The following is a 6,012-nucleotide window of genomic DNA, read 5'->3' as shown; positions in this document are numbered from 1 at the left end:
TGAAATTTTTGTATTTTATCTCTCTCTTCGTATGTATTAAATTGGTGGAGTCTAATATTATGAATGAAGAGGATGATAGATATAAAAATTTCCCATATTCATATAATAAGCCTACTAGTCTCGTTATTATTGAGATAAAATAAAATAAACTAGCTTTCCGTCAATTTGCTAACATTTTTCGAACTATATATATTTCCCATTCTATGTTTCTTTCTGCATCATGTGGCGGCTGATAAAATAAAATAACTACGATTTATAATATGACATTCTCTTCTTACTATTAGTATGTATATTAAATTACAGGTCCAAAGCATCTGAATCAGCAAAAATAAAATAAAAAAAGGAGCAAAATAATATTTTATGGTGCCTGATTCCGCTTGATGCAATCAAGCTCAAGCATCTCAATCAAGCATGCCTGTACCATTATCTTGCGTCAATTCCATCACCGAATTAAAAGGATGCTTCCTCACGTAATCCAGAATATCCTAATTAATTCCTTTACCCTCAGAGCTAGCTTCACAATAAAGAAAATTTCACAATTTTTTAATTATAATGTACTTTGAAAATATATTTCATGCAATTATTGAGAATTTGATACGTGGATAACATAATTACGTATGTTACGAATCATAACATGTTATAGGCTCATCATCTAAACTACCTTTGCGAGACAACATTTTAATTTTAGTTACGATAAAAAAAAAACATAATGATGAAGCGTTCATTCTTAAATATGATGTTTAATTAAACAAAATGTAATTTCAAAATAAAAAAATTGGTGACCATATTTAAAAGCAGTTACAATTATAAAAAAAGAAATATGAAATCTCTCCGGTTTGCAATAAAATATTAATATATATAGTTACTGATCATATAATAATTCACAATAATTTAAATTACAAGAGACTGGGTCTACGTACGTAAACGGGGTTCTACAATGTCTAGTATAGGATTGTAAACAGCAATCAATAACCTCAACTGACGATCTTTTCATTCACCAAACTATAATTCGGTCCCAGGAACAAAAAGTTAATAAGAGGAAAAATTATTTAGTCCATTAATTTATTATGTCAGTGCTTCACTTTAATATAAAAGAGGAAAGTGAGGGTTCAAATCAAACTCTTGCATAACATTATTGGTTATTAATTTGTATAAAGAAAACAAAAGGGGACACAATTTCCATGCAGACGTAGTTCTGACGTTGAAACCTGACCTACCTTGTGAAATGTCCTCTGGTATGTATAATGGCTTCGACACTGCTGATCACGTGAAAATAAAGGGGAGATTAATCCACAACAGATACGAAATTGGGGACCTAGTTAACAGATCATTTTACACGGGTATGATTTATACTCTCAATTTTAATTATACAAAATGGTTGTTGTTTATATATATATATATATATATATATATATATATATATATATATATATATCAAACTAAAATGTTTGATATCAAATTTTAACCGTTAATTTTTGTGAATCTAAAAGTTATAATTTTTTCAGTAAATTTTAATTATTATATTGACGAAAATTAACGTTTAAGATTTGTTGTCAAAAGATTATATATATTGATCTTTTTTATTTAACAGCTCTCAGATAAGGTGTCAAACTTTAAATTTGAGACCGGTGTCAAATGATCCTACCCCGACACACAAACACATATATATGTGGGGGTAGGATCCTTTGACACCGGTGTCAAATTTTGAAATTTGACACCACATTCTAAATGTTGATTTTTGCCAATCAACAGTTACAATTTATTGAGACTTTGATTGGCGGATATCAAAGGTTAAGATTTGGTGTCAAATTTCAAAATTTGACATCGCCCTTTGACACCGAGTGTCAATTTTGATACATCATCTGAGAGTCATTAGATCAAAAAAGATCAATGACTCTGATTTGTAAGCATGTGACATCATTGATCTTTTTCTATTTAATTGCTCTTAGATGAGGTGTCAAATTTCAAATTTTACACCGGTGTCAAAGGATCCTACCTCTCTATAAATATATATATATATATATAAATATATATATATATATATATATATATATATATATAATATCCCACTACAAAAAAAAATACTACCAACCCACTACTTCCATAATTACCATTGTATCAACATTTTCTCTCTCTTCAGATTTTTTCAATATTTTCTCTCTTTGATCCAATGGTGATTATGGAGGTAGTGGATTGGTAGTATATTTTTTTGACAGGAAGAGACCGTCAACCATAGGCCAAGTGAACAATGATATTAAGTGGACTTAGATGGTGCATGGGTCCTTCTATTTTTATGGTGCTCATTTAGTCCATTATTAATCAATGTGAAACTTATTTCTCTCAAACATTTACATTTGAATTCCTCAACATCTTCCCCTCAACTTCAAGTGCGAGTCTAGACCCACATTCTTTCCCCTTCATAATAAGCTTCTTCAAGTATTTATAGACTTTTTTCACTCAATCATTCACATTTATTTATTTATATATGGGTCTTTATTTTGTCATGTTACATGAAGGAAATTCTTATCATGCAACACTAAAAGAAAAAAAAATAAAAAATAAAAAAATAGGACGAGATACTTTATTCAATAATTTTGTTTTGTCATATCTTAACATGATCAAATTATTTTCCTATAATATCACTTTTATTTATCCCTTTATATATATAAAAGGTTCAATTGCAATGCCCCGGCTGTGCCTGGCCCTGCCAAGACAATAATTGCCCAACGGTTAGTACCGTATACTTTAAGGTTCCGTCTAACTTTTTCAGTATTGCCAATTCCTACATAATATATATACTGCCATGAAATCGAACTGAAAAATACGAATTGTGGGTGACAGACATGACTGTCAACGATATGATATGAAATTTGCCTTCAAAGTGCAAGTTATCATTTTTCATCAAGGTTATTAGGCTATCATTTTTCAGAGGCACTGAGCAATAATAATTGAGTTCTATTAAGGTTTTTGTTAAGGTGAGCCCTTATATCACAAGTTAAGAAATCAAAGTAAAATAATGTATTATTATTATTTATTTATTTTGGAGTTAACTCAACCCTAATCACCACTTTAAAACGAGTTGACTTCTTTCAGTATTCCCATAAACTTCGACTGTACGTTTAAATCAGCTATGAGACTAATTTGGAGTGCGAGACAAATCAGAGATAAATATATATATGGTTTTAAGTAAGGGTTTTATAAGAGTTATGTTGTAGAAAAATTGATTGTGTAATGTTATAGAGATTCGTTTTGCGTGCCTTAATTTTTTATTTTTTTTTGCTTTAAAAAGTGCGGACCCCACAAAATGTTGTGTGTATAGAAATTTTTTTGGTATCATGTGACATGATAGATGCAAATCCCTTTAAGTAATCAAATTATTATTAAGATGAGACCCTTATTTCCTTTTTAAGTAGTTAAGATGCATAATGAATATTATTTTTCTATTAAGGTTTTTGTTAAGGTGAGCCCTTATTTTCAGCGGTAATAGTATTGCAACAACAACAATAATATATGTGCCAAAAACACAAGGAATGCATGGGGACATAAGAACAAATTGTTCTAGTAAAGGTGATTTGAACAAAAGACAAAGGAAAAGAGACGTTGATAAGCTACAAAAGTACAAAGTATTTTCTTAAAAGAGTTCAACACATTACTCTTAAAAAGTTTAATTTTAGATTTGCCTCTCTAAATGTATGTACAAAATTTTATAAAAACTACATAAAATCTAACAACTCTATATAAGAAAATCTCTCTCTATCTCTCTCTTAAAATTATACATGTATTTATTAAAAAGATCCTAAAAAAGAAATAAGTATCCCAATGATTTATCTACTAAAAGAACAGAAAGAGTAATTGTATAAATACTTATATGGACTTAATTATTTGAGAAGCTTTTGAGATAAAGTCATTGTTTGAAAGCTTTTGTTTTCTTCTTTAACTTTATCTCATATGTGATTGATTCATTTAACAAGGAACTAATGGTGAACATACATATACATTTGTTAAGGGACCCAATGCATTAAATCAATATGCATGTGTGAGCTTTGTCTCCTACTCTCACTTCCCAACAAGCATGCACAACCACGTGCTCACCTCATGTATTACCTTATCTCCTCCAATAACTGCGTAGCTAATTCTTTGACTCTTGATTTGGATCTTTTAAAACCGAGTCTTTTGGTGGTCCTCATGATATGCTTGGTTTCTGTCTTAACTCTTATCATTTTATTCCTTTAGCAAATATTTTTATTTTTAGTATGATTTATGATGTGGATGCTTTTGTTTCACCCCCATTCATTTTATTATGTTTTTAACTCCTTAATAATTAATTGTTCACCACACTCGTACCTTTGCTCTCTCTCAGATAGATTGTGAAGTCGAAAAAAAGAAAATGTTGGCACATGCTTAAGTACGTGCATAGGAATTTGTTGTCTTATGAATTGAAATCTTCTTGTTAGGTTGGTTGGTCTAATTTTGGGTTTGGGTTTATATGTTTAAGAAATATAAACCCTTTTTCTTCTTCTGAAAATTTACATAATAAACATATTCATAGTTGATGAATCGGTGAATTTTATTCAAAAATAAAATAAAATATTAAACATACTCATTAAAGTGATTTTTCTCTTTAAAGTTCCAAACTCAAATGGCTAAATCTTACATATGTACATATATTCCTATGATTTTAGGTCGTCAAGAAGGACTAAAAAAAGAGTCTCAATTTTGTAATTGTTCTCAAAATCTCGTTTCTGTGTGACCTAGCTAGGAAATTTCAACCTTCTTTTTTAACCCCACAAAGTGAAGAATAAGCTTTATGATACACAAAACAGTATAATAAAGTCAGTTAATTTATTACTCAATAGAAGTAAGAAAAAAAAAAGTTCACTTGAAATTTTGTATGAACATAATTTTTGGCCTATGAAATCATTGGGAAAAATAGCTTTCAAGTAAAAATAACTGCCTTATAGACATTCTACTATTAACTTTAAGGGCTTTGGTTTCCTCCAATTGCAAGAAGAAATTTTTTTCCTGCCAAGAAACAGACAAAGTTAAATAATACTAAAGAAAGTGGAAAAGACAATTTATTCGATGACTTGGTCTTGTCGATAGTGATTGCATGAGGCAGTCTTCTTCCTGTAACATAATACTTATTTATCCCTAAGTTTAAAGCTATAAATATAGGGTTAAGAATTTCTTTTCCTACACACAATGAAAATATTTTTAGTACTCCAAGACCATTGAGTACTCATGAGTATATCATTTATTAATTATGGCAAAAAAAAAATAACACTTTTACTCATCTTTATAGTTATTTCCATTCCTATCCCTTATTTTTCCTATTTTGGCAAAATACCGAACATATGGATCCATTGAATTTTTTTTTCTTTCTATTTTCTCTTTTCAATGGGCCCACATATTTATTGTATACAATAAGAAGATATTATTTTTATGTAATATGAGAAATCTTTAAGCCATAAATACAAGTAAATTTTGTATTCAAAATTAAAAATAAAAAGGGGTTATATTGGATCCATGAAAATAGTAGGCCCATACTTTTATTGGTTTGAAGTTGGGTCGATTCAAGTCGAACTTCAGTTTATATTTGAAGACATGTTTTTAGCTAACTAGGATATGAAATTTGGGCTTGGATTGTCCATAGTTAACGAAATCATTGACCCGAAAAGCCTGTTGCTGGTGAACTTTGGGGGGTGTTTGGTACGCGGCATTTGACCGGATTCCCAGGAAACTGAATTTTTCTAAATTTTAAATTTTCGAATATTATGGTAAACTGAATGTAAAAATCATATTTTTGAAAATTGAGATTCCCGGACAAATAAAAATTTCTCCAGTACCAAACCCCCCTTGATGTTTTTGGTAGGTAAACAACGGGAATGGTTAGTGCTGTAAAAATTGTGACTCCAATGTTTGAACACCTAACATGACATATTGACATGGTAATGCACTTTTATTGCCACTGGGTTTGTCATCACCTTTTTTTATCTTTAGTTTGGTCTAATC

Source organism: Gastrolobium bilobum, unplaced genomic scaffold (genome assembly GCF_033153095.1).
Source record: "Gastrolobium bilobum isolate Gb01-03AN ecotype WA unplaced genomic scaffold, APGP_CSIRO_Gbil_v1 utg2363, whole genome shotgun sequence".
NCBI classification, from domain to species: Eukaryota; Viridiplantae; Streptophyta; class Magnoliopsida; order Fabales; family Fabaceae; genus Gastrolobium; species Gastrolobium bilobum.
Note: the sequence above shows the minus strand (reverse complement) of the source record.